A 17,653-nucleotide genomic window follows, 5' to 3' on the forward strand; every position below is an offset into this window, starting at 1 on the left:
TGACCGAATAGAACTTAATGGATTTAGTGTCTACAAAAAAGAGCTGAGAGAAGAAAATCACCCCATTTCCTTAGCTGTGAAATGGGAATAATAATAGTATTGGATAATACTGTGAGGATTGAATGATTTAAAATATGTAAAGAACTAGAACAGTGCCTGTGCACCGCTATTAGCTGTGCTTGTCCTGAGCCCAGTGGAGACTGGACAGGAGCGTGGAGGGTAAGGGATGGTAGGAATGACAGACTGGGATGGGGAACCAGACTTTTTCTGAACTCTGCATCCCTTCCAAGAGAAATAAGCGATCGGTTTGGGAGGAGATAAGTCTCCCACAAGTAGCAAAGCGCATGTCAAGACCTTTTAATTTTCCTGGAATAGTACTTTAGGTTGCAAACAGGTACTCCAGTGTGAAATTAGCTACTTTCTTTCCGGAAATAATAAAAGCTAACCTTTATTGGGCCCAAACTCTGTGCCAGACACTCTCCTAAATGCCTTATGGACACTTAATCGTTACACCAACTCTCTGGAAAAAACACTATTAATAGCCCTAATTTGCAGATAAGACACTAGAAGTTAGTTACTTGCCCAGGCTATTACACAACTGTTAGTTCTGTCTGACTCCAGAGCAAACTTAGCCACTCAGCAGAGAGCAGCAAGTGCAGTCAGATTTGTGTGCGGTGAGTCTGGGCAGCTTTTCCCATCCTTCAACTTCCCACTGAGTTGAACACACATCTCTTGAAACACAAATCAGGTATCCGTGATTAATTTAGGTGATCTACCCATGGGGGTGCCAAATTTCAGCTTCTCTGAAACTGGCTCCAAGTAATTATAAATACAACTCTGATTTATATTAATTAATTTAGATATTTAAACTTCATTTCTCATATTAATTCTCTAGACATTGTTGGTCAGGGTTACTTGGCTTCCTTAGGAAACAGCTTGGGGTTGGCACAGGAGGCAGGGAAATAATTCTTACCCCCTTAAGGGCTATTAAAATGAAATTGATTTCATGCCATTGTGTCAGTTAAAGGATGTTGCTCTGTTTCTTGATGTTCTCTGCTTTTGGCTTCAATTCTGCATTGTTTAGTGTTTCAAGGCTTCAGCATGTTTTCAGCCCTTCGGTTTCTCTTTGTCATTTGTCAACTTTAATTTTTCCTGTTTTGATGGAATCTGACCATTACATGGCACCTTTGCTTAACAACTGTTGACCCAGCTCATGTTTTTAAACATAAAAATCACCAACTTACTTTTGAACCCCAGCACTTCAAAGGCAACCCCTGGGGAATTGATTGTTATTTTGAGTATTAGCCAATAGGGGGAGCATAGCACACTATGTATTGATGTCTGTTAGGCACCTAAACCAGTTTTTTTATAGTATTCAGCATACATTTCAGGAATGGAAAATGTTGTGGCTTTATCTAGCAAAATAACCAACTTGCTTTCTGACTTGACTATGGAGAACTGGGTTTAATTTCAACTGATGAGTGTAAGAATAACTTTGAGGACAGGGCCTATGTATTGGATATATGTCTAGAACTCTGTGGTGTATGGACAGATATTAAATACACACACAGTTTATTCCATTTGTTTTCATTAAGAGGCATATGTAAAATAATTTTGTGTACTTTGAATAATATTTCAAACTATCTAGGAGAACTGGGAGTTCAGAGAGATGCATTGTGAGTTCTTTTGTAATGAAGCTCATTTGTCTTTTGTAGACGAGTGGATATAGTGAATTTGTTCTCAGGAAGGCTGGTGTTCTCACAATCCTGTCATTATCATTTTTCATTAACATCTGAGTGCAAGACAATAAGGAATTGTTAAATTGAGTTTCTATTCCAGTACATTCTTCAGAGGCTTATATTTTAGTATGATAATAGTTCAGAAATAACATGTTTGTTTAGTATAGATGCAGTGTGTCTACAGATAAATATATCAGCAATATTTAGGAATTACCATGCTTGGAAAAGCAGTTACACTAACTTTTTAAAAAAGTTTTTCATCTCTGCAATTTTGTAGGTCAGTTTCCTTTCTTGCTTCTTGAGTATCAGGTACTTTATTTCATTTACCAAGTTAGGGTCAAGTGGATTTTATTTTAAAGTAACTTTCAAACTTAGTCCTTTCTTTCTAAATCTCAGTACTACAGTTACACTTCAGAGTAGCATTTTATTTAGTCTAGTTTTCCATGGTCTTTTAGTTTACTTATTCAGCAAACTTGTAGCAACTCCCAAGTCCCTAATAGGCTTAAGGTTACTGGTGTTGGAGTTAGCCAGTCCTCTGATAGCAGGATGCCTTAATGCTTCCTAGGGTTTAGGAAAGCCTGTTTGTTTGTTTTTTTAACCACCATTATTGACAAAATTGGTTTGCTTAAAGAGAAGTATTGTCCCATTCTTTTGAAGACTCAAAGGAATTAATCTTTCTTTTTGCATGCAAACTTGATTGTATCTTGTAAAAGTCAAGTGATTCTTGCTTTTCTGAGGGCCTGCTCTGGGCCTAAGCACACAGAGAACTCAAATGTCCTTTGAGTACTAAGAAGGTGATCTCTGCAGACTCTTTAATACCTAACTGTTGACCAACTTCCCAGGATCATAAATTTGTGGAAATTTCTGACTTTACATTTTAAGCATAACAGGTAGAACCGTTAACATTTAGAGGATCACTGGTAAGTATCAATATTGCTGTAATATTTTTCCTGGATGAATTTGATCCGTGGTCATTTTAAATTACCCCTGTTCTTGATAATCCATTTTGAAAATGTATTTTTTTCTTCCCTCATTGCTGTTGGACAAAAACTAATTATAATTGTCAGGTTCATTAGTTAATGAGGACACTCTGGCTTTTCTCCTTTTTTTTTTCTTTTAATTCAACAGTTATTTTATAAATGATTTTATCTCTGTTTCAGTCTCTCCACTGGAACGTTTTGCTTATATTTTTAAACTTCTTTTGAAATTTTGAAACTTAAAATGTTAACTACGTTTTGAACTTTGCATGATTCAAGTTAGATAGTGATTTGGGGGTCTTTAACTTAAGAGCAATCTTGTATTGCCTTTAGGAACATGGATAGTTTGGAATATAAAAGAGTGAATCTAGGGCATTTGAGGCTTCCACATCTTCAGAGTAACACTTGGAATGATAGCGTTGTCTTTTTGTAGCGTTTCATAAAACACAAGCTATTGCTGATTTGTTTGGTTTTTAGTCAAGCTGAAACAAATCACAGCTTCGAAGTCCCTTACAAAAAAAGATTTGGGTCCATTTCCTGGGCTCTGTCTATTTCTAGATTTCTTGTTTTATTTCTTTTGAAATAGCACATTTGTTTGTTAACTGACATTGAGATTTATTTTCTCTGTTTGCAAAGTTTTAAGATTTAGCACAGATTTCCGAGCCTCTTGCCTTCTTTTAGGAGGAAATTGTTTTTATTTCTCCACCAAGACATGCAGTATTTAATGTTTGAAGCAACATTCTTAAATTTTCTGCATGGGGCCCCTCTCATTTGGACCTTCTTCTGCATGTTTTATTCTTCAGTTTTCTAGGTCAAACAACAAGACTTAGTAGGCTGACAACTAAAGGTATAAGGGATGGAGACCATATTTAAAATTGAGATTATCCCCCAAGGTCTGAAACATGGTCTCCAGAAGCACATCCTTAGGCTATCTTGTTAGTTCCTGCTTAAGATAATTAATTATAGAAAAAAAAAGGTTAAGTCTGTTGCTAGTGCTGGTAAATTCCTTTAGCCTGACAAAGTTCATTTTTAAGATTTAATTTTAAATTGTTGCCACAGTAATAACTTAGAATCTAGTCTGAAGTGTCAGCTCTGTCTTTACTTTAAGAAAAAGGATGGTGATCCAGAGGCATATACTTTCCCTTAATTCTTGGACACCGGGCTCTGGGAGAAAGGGGACTTCAGGGTTGGGTACTTTTTGCAGAAGAAGGAAGAAGCACCTGCTTGTTTGTGCTTCCAAGCTCATAATTCATTTCCCTGGTACAGGCTGAAGGTCAGCTTTTTGTTTGAATTTGCCGATGGGCCATTTGTAAAAACACATTTAAGTTGATTAGTCCCTGAAAAAAAATGATCTTTAGAAAACAATCTTTACAGATACTAGTCCTTGAGCTCTCCTGTGATCAGATTGCCCTGGGAAAAGGTCTGGAGTTTACAGGTGTGATGACTAAGCACCAGTGATGGGTAAGAACACCAAGTGGACCAGGTGGAGGGCCTAGCAGAACTTAGGGTTTCTGTTTTTTAATTCTGATTATACTATTTTATTAATGGAAACTTGATGAATACTTAATTCCATTTGGTGTGTGAAAAGATTCCCTTTTGGGAGTATAATTCCGTTAGCATTTTTAGTGATTTATGTGTTTTGACATATGAAATTGTTCATTGGATGCAAAAATACACTGGTGGCTATTTGCAAATTTCATTTTATAATTAACTGCATGAGGATTGCTGGAATAGAATGTTGCTTTTTTTTTTTTTTTTTTTTTTTAAATATTTGGAAGGTTATTTGAGGTGAAATATTTAGATTCCAATCTCAAAACCTTGTGTTCATGTGGTACCCTAAATACTTTTGTGTGATACTCCCCTGTGTTGTTTTGAGTTATCTCTTTTCTGGTATTTTTCTTTAAAACAAAATGTACTCAAACACAAAACTCTCCTTCTGAGTATCCATAAAGAATAAATATCTCATTTTACTATATTACATTTTGTGCAATTGACTGGCAAATGAAATTCAACTTTGAGGGAAAGCACCATTGACTCATTACATACATTTTGCATCACTGCATGTAAGGTCTTCCCTATATGTGTGGGAGAAGTTTCTGATCTTCCAAATGGGTATGTTTACTATTGTTGGTCTCTGTTTGTCAAATCCTTTGTGAGCAGACATTCCTCTTAGTTTCTTATTTTTGTGTCTTTATAGAGATAGTTAGGGCTTCCTGGGTGGCTCAGTGGTAAAGAGCCAGTGCAGGAGATGTAGGTTTGATCCCTGGGTCGGAGAGATCCCTTGGAGAAGGAAATGGCAACCCACTCCAGTAGTCTTGCCTAGTGAATCCCACAGACAGAGGAGCCTGCAAGCTATAGTCCATGGCGTCACAAAAAGAGTCAAAAACGACTTAATGACTAAACAACAACAACACAGCTACTTGCTGTATGTTTATAATGTGCCCTCTGAATCATGAAAAAATACATAGCAGCTGCTTTGTTTTGAATCCATCATAATCATCCAGTACAAAGCTGTGCAGCCACTGGATGCATCATGTTTTTGACACAGGAGCCAGGAGAACGATGACCTACTTGATACATTTCATATTTTGGGGGAGTACATATGCTTTTTTCAGTTTGTGGCCTCTTTATTTCATTTCTAGAATGGCTGCTCTCTAAGATATTGAAGGTTTTAATTTTATTCAGTGTGTGGGCAAACAGGGAGATTTCCCGTAGAAGCAGTTCTACCAAATTAAAAAAAAACGCTTCCAGAAAGTATCCTATATAGATACCTTGTTAGATAAGGCTTTGATGATGTTCAGATGGGAAATAACTGAACACAAAGCAGGCTTCCACTTAGCTTCATTGAATAGGGGGGCTAGGAGAGAGGGGGGAGTGTCTAATTTGTCAGGGGAAAATTCACTTTTGCATAATATAAGGCATTTAAATTTAAATTTTTGGGGAGGATTAATATATATTTCTAGTAGTTACATAGGTAAGAGGTTTGCAAAAGAAATTTTGCTAAGGTTGAGATTCTGTAGTTGGCAACTCTTATGACCCTGAAGATCCTGTTCCCTGAAGCCAGGAAAAAGCAGTCTGTTTCCAATTATAAATCACAAAAATAGGGAAATTAGGCCAAGAAAAATGATCATTTTGGGGGTTGGGTTGATTTTTTTCAGAGGGTAAAGGAGAAAGGACCATAGGCGCACAGTAAAAAAAAAAAAAAAAAAAATCTGCTAGTTATTCTGTTGGCTTTCAATTTTTTTTTTTTCAAGCAGTCTGTATTGGAAATTAAGAATAATTTTAGGTTTAAAGACACTTCCTCCTTCAGCTCCTTTTTGTTTCTCAGAGTGCAAATAGAGGAGCAGTTAGGCAGCTTCTGCTGACACTGAGGGGCTTGGTCCCCGTGTTTTGGGACCCAGCTGGTATTACTGGTAAAGCCTTTTCCTGTCTGAATGGTGCCAGATTATGGCTTTCCAGCATCATCCCAGCTAGTTGGGGCTATGGTTTATTTATTACACTTTATACTATGCTTTGTGGGCTTCTCTCCTGTCTCAAACCGTAAAGAATCTGCCTGCAATGGAGGAGATCCAAGTTCGACCCCTGGATGGGGAAGATCCCCTGGAGTGGGGAATGGCAACCCACTCCAGTATTCCAGTATTCTTGCCTGGAGTATTCCCTGGACAGAGAAGCCTGGCCGGCTACAGTGCAAGAGGTCGCAAAGAGTTTAACAGGACTGAGCCACTAACACTTTCACTTCTTTCTTTCCCCCATACTATGCTTTGAATGAAGATGTAGTCCCTATGGATTAGTATAAAGCTGCTCTGGGAGAAAGACTAGGTTTGCTAGTGTGAGAACAGTCCGAGGTGAGAAGCCTAACTGGGAGTTGGGTGACGTGTGAGTGAATCTATTGTCCTCAGCACTTGTCGGAAGCAACTAGCCTTTCTTAAATACAGCCTGCTGCTAGTTTCAGGATTAGTGGTCCCATGAGACCCAGGTGTTAACTAAGAAATCTCCTTTCTACTGCCAGAAGATCACCAACAGATCTTGGTTCCTGTTTCTCACACCTTAAGCCTCCAGAGTGTTGAATAAAACTTTCCCGATGGTACAGAATCTTTCATAACAACGTCGTCCTTCAGGGCTAGTGGTGTTCAGCGATTGGCTCTTTTCTTCTCACCTCTGGCAAACTCCTCGGCCTGCAGCAGGCGGGCTCCCACGCCCACTGCACCGCCACCCCAGATGGGCGGGTGCCAGAGAAGGTGCGAAGTGCAAAATTCCGAGCTTGTTTTCAGTCAGCATCTTAAGTGTCCTCTCTCTGGTGCCTTACTCTCTCCCACGTTTTATTACCTTGGTTTCCTGGAACTACTTTGTCCTGGTTTCCCCCACTTCCTGCCCGATCTCTTCAGGTTTCCTTCTCAGTGCTTTTCTGCGTAGGTCGTTGTTTTCCAGCTTCGATGTTCCCCTCCACTCCTCCATCATTCAATGGCTCATATTTTTCTGTCACAGTGGTCACCTAACTCCCAGTTTCATGCGTCTGTCTCCTTATTTCCAGCAACTACCTGGCTATTCTGTCGGTTTTTCTGTTAAAGCTAAGCCCCATGGCGGTCCAGTGGTTGAGACTTCCTGCTTCCATTGCAAAGGGTGTGGGTTCCATCCCTGTTTGGGGAACTAAGATACCAGATGCCCCTGGTATGCGTGCAATCGCTCAGTCGTGTCAGACCCTTTGCAGTTTCATGGACTGTAGCCCGCCAGGCTCCTCTGTCCATGGAATTTTCCAGGCAAGAATACTGGAGTGGGTTGCCATTTCCTACTCCAGGGCATCTTCCCAACCCAGGGATTGAGCCTGTGTCTCTTTGCATTTCCTGTTTTGGCAGGCAGATTATTTACCACTGTGCCATCTGGGAAGACGCGACATGCTCCTGGAGAAGGCTGAAAAACAGAAGAAAACAACAACAATAAAACCAAAAAACTAAGTCCTAATCCCAGCATATGATTTCTCTGTGGTCCCCAGCCCCTAACTCCTGTATTTCACATGTCAGTAAGTGGCACCAGTTGCCAAGCTAGGATCCTCAGGCATACTCAATTTCCTTTTGCTTACCTCCTCCAGCCGACTCACACCAATCTCATGGTGTCTTACTTTTAGCAGATCTCAATTGGTATTTCGGAGAAGGCAATGGCACCCCACTCCAGTACTCTTGCCTGGAAAATCCCATGGATGGAGGAGCCTGGTAGGCTGCAGTCCATGGGGTCGCTAAGAGTCGGACACGATTGAGCGACTTCCCTTTCACTTTTCACTTTCATGCATTGGAGAAGGAAATGGCAACCCACTCCAGTGTTCTTGCCTGGAGAATCCCAGGGATGGAGGAGCCTGGTGGGCTTCCATCTATGGGGTCACACAGAGTCAGACACAACTGAAGTGACTTAGCAGCAGCAGCAGCAGCAATTGGTATTTTCTTTATTTTCCCTGAGTTCCAGTAAACTTTATTTATGGACACAGAAATTGGAATTTCATATAATTTCCAATGTATCATGATGTTTTATCATTCCTTTGACTTTTCTCCATCATTTTAACATGTAAACCCCAATCTTAGCTCTACAATAGAGATTGGCTAACTAGGTCTATAGGTCAAGCCCTGCAATTGGCATGTTCTTCTCTATTTCCAAATCATCATCTCACCTGGAGTATTGCAGATGTATTCCAGTTGGTTTTCCTGGTTTCAGTATCTTTCTCTCAAATTGTTCGTCCATTATGATTGGTACCTTCCAAAATACAGATCTGTGTTTTCCTTTCTTTTATTTAAAATGTCTGCTGTTCCATTATCCTTGGCATGGGATGTCTGGTTACTCAGTAGCCCAGCCTACTTTTTAGCTATTTTCCTTCACTTCTCCCATGAACCTCACTGTGCTCCTACAAGACTCCTTATGTTTTCCAGAGCACACCTTGTGCTCTCATGCCCTGTTCCTTTAGTACTGGTCTTTTCTCTAGCATCCCCTCGTTTTCCTTCTTTCCAGTGGCCCCCTGATTAACTCCATCATCACCTTCTCTGCTGAAGTTTCACGTGGCTCTTCCTGGCAGGTGGTTGATTGCTTCCTCCCTTTATTTCTCTTAGAGTCTTTCTCCTGCTGCCTCCTGAGAATTTACTTTCTTCCTCTCCAGACTTCCCTAGAGCAGGATTGAGTCTTCCTATCTTTGTAACCTGGGTATGTGGCATGGGCATGGCCATATATGTTGTCAAATGGAATTCTTCAACTCAGTTCCATTTCTGTTAAAGCTTGAGGGAAAGATCAATTTTGCAGTTGATATGAATTGTAACTGTAGAAAAGACAAAGGAAATCAACTCAGAATCATGTAGTTTAGGATTAGATTGGGCCTTAGAAATCCTTTCCAAGCCCTTCTAAAGATGAGGACAGCCAGGTACAGAGAGCTTGGGTGGTCTGCCCAAGATTGCAGGGCGGGGAGCAGTGCTTCCCTCTGCCCCTGTCCAGGAGTCTCCACCCAGTAGCCAGAATGGCCCTGATAAAACCTAAGTCAGATGCTGTCATTTCTCTAATTAAAACACTCTTGTTCCTGTCTTTCTCAGCGTAAAACCCCCAATCCTTATAATGATCTGTAAAGCCTTAACCAGCCCATGACTCCCTTGCCTGTTACCTCTTTGACATCACCCTCCATTTTCTGGCTTGCTTACTCTACTCTAGCTACTTGACCTGCCTTCCCTTTCCCATACCAGACACACTCTGTCTTAGGGCCTTTGCATGTGCTGTTTTCGTTGCTTGTAATGTTTTTCTCCCAGATATCTACACTGTTCACTTCTTAGGGTTAGGGTTAGGGTTTGGTCCTTACTTGAAACAAACATGCAGACAAACAAACCTTCCTGTCTTGCTTCTCTGTTTTATTAATTTTCTCAGCATTTATCTCTGCCTCATGTATAATTATATATCTTATTTATAGTTTTGGTCTCTCCTGACTAGAATGTAAGCGCCACAAGGTCAGGGATTTTTGTATATTTTATTCCCTTTTGAATCCCCACACAGACCTGGCACTGACTGAGCAGGCAAATAGATAAATATTTGTTGGATGAATATATAAATGAGAGGAAGCAAGATTTGTGGTTTCTTGTAGATCCAGTTAAATGTACATTTATGGCATTGAAAAGGGAACACTATCAGGTATGTCTGGAGGGAGAATCTGATTTTTCAAAAATCCCCATTCAAGACCTGTCAGACTAGAACACTGACCTCTTTAATTGTCTGACTTGAAGCAGTGACAGTGGGTTCTGCTCAGCCTTAAAGTGGTTTGGGAAGACTCCCATTGTACCTCGAACAGGCTAGGGCTTGCTGTGGTTTCTCTCTGCCTGTGGTTTGCCCTTTAACCCATGGGACTACGAAGATGAAAAGTAAACACAGCATTAAACAGAAGAGCTGGGGGAGAGGGTATGGGGGCAAAGGAGGAGAATTTCCTTGTGGCCCTGACATCTTCCCTTGGCTCTGGGCCCATGCACAGGGCCGCTCACTGAACCTTCTAGAGTTGCTTCAGGTCTATGCCCTAAGGAATGGTCTTGAGACTGCCAGGCCAAACTCCTGAGTTTTGCTTTGATGTTCGAATTTCTTTGAAAAGAATTGTTTAGTTTAGACAAAAAAGACATTGGAGTATCAGATCAGATCAGTCGCTCAGTCGTGTCCAACTCTCTGCGACCCTATGAATCGCAGCACGCCAGGCCTCCCTGTCCATCACAAACTCCCGGAGTTCACTGAGACTCACGTCCATCAAGTCATTGATGCCATCCAGCCATCTCATCCTCTGTCGTCCCCTTCTCCTCCTGCCCCCAATCCCTCCCAGCATCAGAGTCTTTTCCAATGAGTCAACTCTTCGCATGAGGTGGCCAAAGTACTGGAGTTTCAGCTTTAGCATCATTCCTTCCAAAGAAATCCCAGGGCTGATCTCCTTCAGAATGGACTGGTTGGATCTCCTTGAAAAAATTAAATTACTGTCTTAATTTTGAAGAGAGGTTTTAACCCTTTTCAGGACAGCAGTTGAAATTACCATTTGCACACTTCCCTAGTGGTCCAGTGGTTAAGACTGCGCTTCTACTGCAGAAGGCACCAGTTCTATCCATCATTAGGGAAGTTCTGCATGCTGTGCAGTGTGGCCAAGAAGAAAAAAACAAAAAAGAAATTAGTACTTGCTTTTGTCAGTAGTGCTGGTGGGGGTATGGTCCTTTGAAACCAATGACTTAAACCCAAGGGGTAGTAAATTCTATTTCTGAAGAAGCATCCAATTCTTGGGGTAGGGGGTTGGGTTGAGTATAGAGCTAATATATATTACTGTAACAGTCATTTTAGAGTTACTTACCTCTCTCTCTTTTTGTGATAACATCAGTATGGTTTCTACAAAGCCGGCCTCATCAGGACAGGAAACTCAGCCAAGGAAGTCAAAGGCTTAGAAGGGTGTTATTGGCCCTATACAAAGCTGTAGCATAATTTAACCCTGGGATTCAAAACCATCAAAATTGAAAGTAAATTGTCTTGAATGGAGCTGTTGTCAGTGACCTAGTTAAAAATCAAAGCTACCGTTTCCTGAACACTAAGAGCATATGAGCTCTCTGAATAGTGCCTAGTACATGGTTGTTGTTTACTTGCTAAGGCACATTCAACTTTTTGTGACCCATGGACTGTAGTCCGCCAGACTTGTCTGTCCATGGCATTTCCCAGGCAAAAATACTGGAGTGGGTTGCCATTTCTTTCTCCAGGGGATCTTTCTGACCCAGGGATTGAACTTGTGTCTCCTGTGTCTCCTGCATTGGCAGGTGAATTCTTTACCACTAAGCCACCAGGGAAACTCTGGTACATGGTGCTGGTGCTGCTAAGTTGCTTCAGTCATGTCCATCTCTGTGCGACCTCATGGACTGTAGCCCACCACACTCCTCTGTCCATGGGATTCTCCTGGCAAGAATACTGGAATAGGTTGCCATGCCCTCTTCCAGTGAATCTTCCCAATCCAAGGATTGAACCTGCATTTCTTAGGTCTCCTGCATTGGTAGACGGGTTCTTTACCACTAGTGCCATCTGGTACTTGGTTCAGTTCAGTTCAGTTCAGTCGCTCAGTCGTGTCCGACTCTTTGTGACCCCGTGAATTGCAGCATGCCAGGCCTCCCTGTTCATCACCAACTCCCGGAGTTCACTCAGACTCACGTCCATCAAGTCAGTGATGCCATCCAGCCATCTCATCCTCTGTCGTCCCCTTCTCCTCCTGCCCCCAATCCCTCCCAGCATCAGAGTCTTTTCCAATGAGTCAACTCTTCACATGAGGTGGCCAAAGTACTGGAGTTTCAGCTTTAGCATCATTCCTTCCAAAGAAATCCCAGGGCTGATCTCCTTCAGAATGGACTGGTTGGATCTCCTTGCAGTCCAAGGGACTCTCAAGAGTCTTCTCCAACACCATAGTTCAAAAGCATCAATTATTTGGCACTCAGCCTTCTTCACAGTCCAACTCTCACATCCATACATGACCACAGGAAAAACCATAGCCTTGACTAGACGAACCTTTGTTGGCAAAGTAATGTCTCTACTTTTGAATATGCTATCTAGGTTGGTCATAACTTTCCTTCCAAGGAATAAGCGTCTTTTAATTTCATGGCTGCACTCACCATCTGCAGTGATTTTGGAGCCCCCAAAAATAAAGTCTGACACTGTTTCCACTGTTTCCCCTTCTATTTCCCATGAAGTGATGGGACCAGATGCCATGATCTTCGTTTTCTGAATGTTGAGCTTTAAGCCAATTTTTTCACTCTCCTCTTTCACCTTCATCAAGAGGCTTTTGAGTTCCTCTTCACTTTCTGCCATAAGGGTGGTGTCATCTGCATATCTGAGGTTATTGATATTTCTCCCGGCAATCTTGATTCCAGCTTGTGTTTCTTCCAGCCCAGTGTTTCTCATGATGTACTCTGCATATAAGTTAAATAAACAGGGTGACAATATACAGCCTTGATGTACTCCTTTTCCTATTTGGAACCAGTCTGTTGTTCCATGTCTAGTTCTAACTGTTGCCTTCTGACCTGCATACAGATTTCTCAAGAGGCAGGTCAGATGCTCTGGTATTCCCATCTCTTTCAGAATTTTCCACAGTTTATTGTGATCCACACAGTCAAAGGCTTTGGCATAGTCAATAAAACAGAAATAGATGTTTTTCTGGAACTCTCTTGCTTTTTTGATGATCCAGCGAATATTGGCAATTCTGGTACTTGGTAGGTGGTAATAAATAATGAATGAATGAAATAAACTGCTGATTGAGCCTCGCCTCCATGGTTACAAAACAAAATAACTTCTCCCTTATGTCAGATCTAATCATGCTGCCACTATCAGAAAGTGACTGTGTGGGGCTTGGTTGGTGTCAACAATAGACAAGCTCCTGTTTGGTGGTGAAGATCATAGGCTGTGGAATCCGACAGACCTGGGCTCAAATCCTGGTGTCAGGATTTACTAGCTTGGGGGTGGTTTAGCATCTTAAGCCTCACTTGTATTGCTATAAAATGAAGTTAAAGAAATCTGTCTCCTTGGGGTTTTGAGAGGTTGAAATGAGAAATTATGAAAAACAGAGTAGGTGCCCCATAGATGGTAACTGAGACATTTTACGGGGTCCAAAGAAGATGGCAGGGTGTTAGCCTCTAATAGGAAGGCGAATGTTGTAGAATCACATGAATGACCACAGAATAATTACAAAGCAGCCTGTGGACAAGTCTTGGCTGTGCTACTAACTAGCAGTGTATCAGTGGACCAGTCATTGAGCCTTTTTAATTCTTGGTTTGCTAATCTGCAAAATTAAAGTGTTGGAGTAAATGTTATCTATTTCTAACATTCTGAGTTGGCTCTAAGTAGAGGATAACATGAAACAAATTATACACAAAATGTTAAGGAAACAGTGTTTACAGAGGGATGGGAGTAATCAGAAGTGACTTTTGAAATGAGGTGAGGAGAACAAGTAGAATTCATGGAGTTTGAGGAGTAGAATAAAAATGGCAATTTTGATGAAATAGGCAGATCTGACAAAATTCAGGTTTTGTGATTTCTTGCCTTGCTTAGAAGATAATTTAGATATTTTTTGTTTATATAAGTTGTGTGTTAAAAAATGTAATATTAATACTTTATTTACACTTACATTGTCAAATTGAATGTTTTTCTAGGATAATACTTCACAGTTTTGTTGTCATTCCTGCTAGCTACTCCATGATCATGTGTTTCACATTTGCACAAGTGCATTTGAAGTCTCATTTTATAGGAGAGATTCAGGATTAGTTTTTAGCTCTTATAATGACAGTTATAAGTAAGGTAGAGAATAAAATATTTTCTTGTTTAATCTCTTCATATTAAAGATGAAAAAGTTAAAGCCCAGAATGAAGTGACTTGTCTGAGCTTGTAAAATGTGTAGATATCCAAATTCTTGCCTCTGCTGTTCCTTTGAAGCTGCCTGAGGTATAGGGTCTTTCTTAAAATACAATTCTTAATGGTTAGAAAGTGAAAGAAAGTATGAAAGTGTTAGTTGCTCACTCATGTCCGACTCTTTGTGACCCCCTGGACTGTAGCCCGCTAGACTCCTCTGTCCATGTAATACTCCAGGCAGGAATACTGGATGCGTAGCCATTCCCTTCTCCAGGGGATCTTCCCAACCCAGGGATCCAACTCAAGGCTTCTGCACTGCAGAGAGGTTCTTGACTGTCTGAGCCACCAGGGAAACCATTCATTTATTATTGAGAGATGTTCTGATAACTCACCTTCTTTTCATACTACTTTTAATTGTAATGTACAAGATAGTATTTTATACTTGAGATCCATATGGTACCTTCACTGGTTGCCTTCTATATGCTAAATGAGCCAGGGCAACTGTCATCCCTCTTTCTGAAATGAACAGATGAGTAGGAAAGCCACACCTGGAAGGAAGTAATTACATGGAGATTTACTTTGGGGGTGGACTGCACTATATTCTAGGTGTCCAAGCTTAATTTCAAGAGAATCAGAGGAGGCTTCCTTAAAGAAGTAATGCTTATACAGAGACCTGAAGCCTTGAAGATGTTAGAAATTGGCCATGTTAGATGTTAGAAATTTGGAGAAGGCAGTGGCAACCCACTCCAGTACTCTTGCCTGGAAAATCCCATGGATGGAGGAGCCTGGTGGGCTGCAGTCCATGGGGTCGCTAGGAGTCGGACACGACTGACCGACTTCACTTTCACTTTCATGCATTGAAGAAGGAAATGGCAACCCACTCCAATATTCTTGCCTGGAGGATCCCAGGGACGGGGGAGCCTGATGGGCTGCCGTCTATGGGGTCGCACAGAGTCGGACATGACTGAAGCGACTTAGCAGCAGATGTTAGAATTAGGGGAACCATGGCGGGTCATTGAATTCCAATACAGTGAAGGTCACTTCTGGAAGCAAGGACTTGACCCTTTTGTAGAACTAAATTAAGGCAAGTGTGGATGGAGCATGCAGAGGATGAGGTTGGACTAAGTTGGCAACATCCAGCAACCACGCAAAGTGTTTTGGTCCTGACAGCAGTGGGCAACCATCAAAGGGTTTTAATTCTTAATGTTTCACAAGCCTGCGTGGCTGAACCCTTTCTTTACCAAATAATATCAGTTAAGTAATAGAAATGTATCTGTTGAGGGATTATCCCCACCCAAGAGAAAGAATTTTATCTTGGAAGTCAGTGAGAGAAATAAAAAAATGTGCTTAATTGTGATTAGCAAAATAGCCTTATTGCTGAAGTGTTTATCCTGAATTCATATATTTGCAGAATCCCTGCATATAAAGATGTGAATCAAATGTTTTGGTAAATTAATATATGTTGTACAAAATATTCTGTTGGAGGTCTAGGAGATGTAGCGCTTTTTATTTATTTTTTGGCCATGCCACACAGCATGTGAAATGTTAGTTCCCTGACTAGGGATCAAACCCACCCCCCCTGCAGTGGAAGTGTGGGGTCTTGGCCCTTCAACTGCCAGAGAAGTCCCATCCCAAAGCTTTTTTAAATGATTTGGTGCAAGCTAGGACCTGAGAATATTCAGCTGTGCTGCTTTGACTGGAATGATTGCCACTTTGTGATTTAATAAAGCCTTTTGGTGAACTGTGGTGTTGGAGAAGACTCTTGAGAGTCCCTTGGACTGCAAGGAGATCCAACCAGTCCATTCTGAAGGAGATCAGCCCTGGGATTTCTTTGGAAGGAATGATGCTAAAGCTGAAACTCCAGTACTTTGGCCACCTCATTCGAAGAGTTGACTCATTGGAAAAGACTGATGCTGGGAGGGATTGGGGGCAGGAGGAGGAGGGGACGACAGAGGATGAGATGGCTGGATGGCATCACTGACTCGATGGACGTGAGTCTGAGTGAACTCCGGGAGTTGGTGATGGACAGGGTGGCCTGGCAAGCTGCGATTCATGGGATTGCAAAGAGTTGGACATGACTGAGCGACTGATCTGATCTGATCTGATCTTTGGTGATAGCTGTTTATTCCCTCTAGACATCTGGGTTAGTTTGGTGGCAGTGCCAAGCTGAGCTCCAAAGCCCCCTGGCTAAACCCCTGAAGCTAATTTGGGAATCCTGTGGTAGAACTGAGGAGGGCCATGCAGCCAGATCTTTGTAACTTAAACAAGAGTTGTTGAGGCAGTAGCTTTACTGCCTTTTTGGAACAGCGTTGCAATATGATAACTGTCTTTAGGACTTTTGTATTAGGTTTAGAATCATTACTTTTTGGTGATGGAGGGAATTTCTGAAATTCTATGTGACAAAGTCTAATCCCAAAATTAATATAAACTTTGATGTAAACTGCTGTTTATATTATACTGTGACTGGTAGTTTGCCTTTTTTAAAAATACGATGTATTTTAACTATAAAAACTTCAATGACTATTATTTTTTTAAAAAGTACTGGATGGAAAAAAATGTATTATGTGGGCCAGATATTGTTTTAGGTACCATGCCCATATTCTGTCTCATATGTTACAATCAAAATATCATTACTATTTTGCAGATGAGGGGGTGATGGAGGCTAAATGACTGGTCCAATGTAATACATCTGGGTAAGCCAGATTTGGAACCCCCAAGAATAGTTCTCTGTGAATTCTAGCTTAAAATTATAAGCAACTGAAATCTTTAGATGCAGAAATATTAAATGTGAAAGGTAGTTCTTGGAATACTGCAAGTGTGAGTTAAAAATATCAGTCCTAGTTTGTTTGAACTTAAACAAAACCTGGTCTTTTACAACCTCGTGAGATGTATCCAGGCCCACCTTCCTCTTTATGCTGTATTTTGCTTGGGCAGTGAGATCTCTTGTGCTTGGGATAGACAGAGGGCTCTTAAGGACTGACTGAAGGTCAGTCCCTAGGAAATTAAGGTTGCTGGGGCCAGAGATGTGTTGGTTACACTCTTAGCCAGGAGTGAGGGTGGACCAGGCCCTGGAGGGGTAGAGGAGAACAGAGCCCAGCTTCTCTGTACTTCTTGTGCCCTCTGTGCGGCCTGCCTTCTTTTACTGGGTCTGGCTGCGCGCGTGCAGGAGGGTCTAGAGGAGCTATCCCACATTGAAGGTCAGGAAGGGAGGCGGTGAGGAGATACCCCTCGTCCAAGGTAAGGAGCAATGGCTGCACTTTGCTGGAGCAGCCGTGAAGAGATACCCCACGCCCAAGGTAAGAGAAACCCAAGTAAGACGGTAGGTGTTGCAAGAGGGCATCAGAGGGCAAACACACTGAAACCATACTCAGAGAAAACTAGTCAATCTAATCACACTAGGACCACAGCCTTGTCTAACTCAATGAAACTAAGCCATGCCCGTGTGGCAACCCAAGACAGCAGGTCATGGTGGAGAGATCTGACAGAATGTGGTCCGCTGGAGGAGGGAATGGCAAACCACTTCAGTATTCTTGCCTTGAGAACCCCATGAACAGTATGAAAAAGCAAAACAATAGGATACTGAAA

General features: G+C 41.5%; 1 protein-coding gene across 2 annotated transcripts in view; it reads left to right on the forward strand.

Moving 5' to 3' along the window:
- The window catches only part of TGFBR3 (transforming growth factor beta receptor 3), a 207,991-nt gene that overhangs the window by 1,292 nt on the left and 189,046 nt on the right, over nucleotides 1-17,653 (forward strand). The gene's annotated exons all lie outside the window — the stretch shown is intronic.

The sequence above is a fragment of the Bubalus bubalis genome, chromosome 6, assembly GCF_019923935.1.
Source record: "Bubalus bubalis isolate 160015118507 breed Murrah chromosome 6, NDDB_SH_1, whole genome shotgun sequence".
NCBI lineage: Eukaryota > Metazoa > Chordata > Mammalia > Artiodactyla > Bovidae > Bubalus > Bubalus bubalis.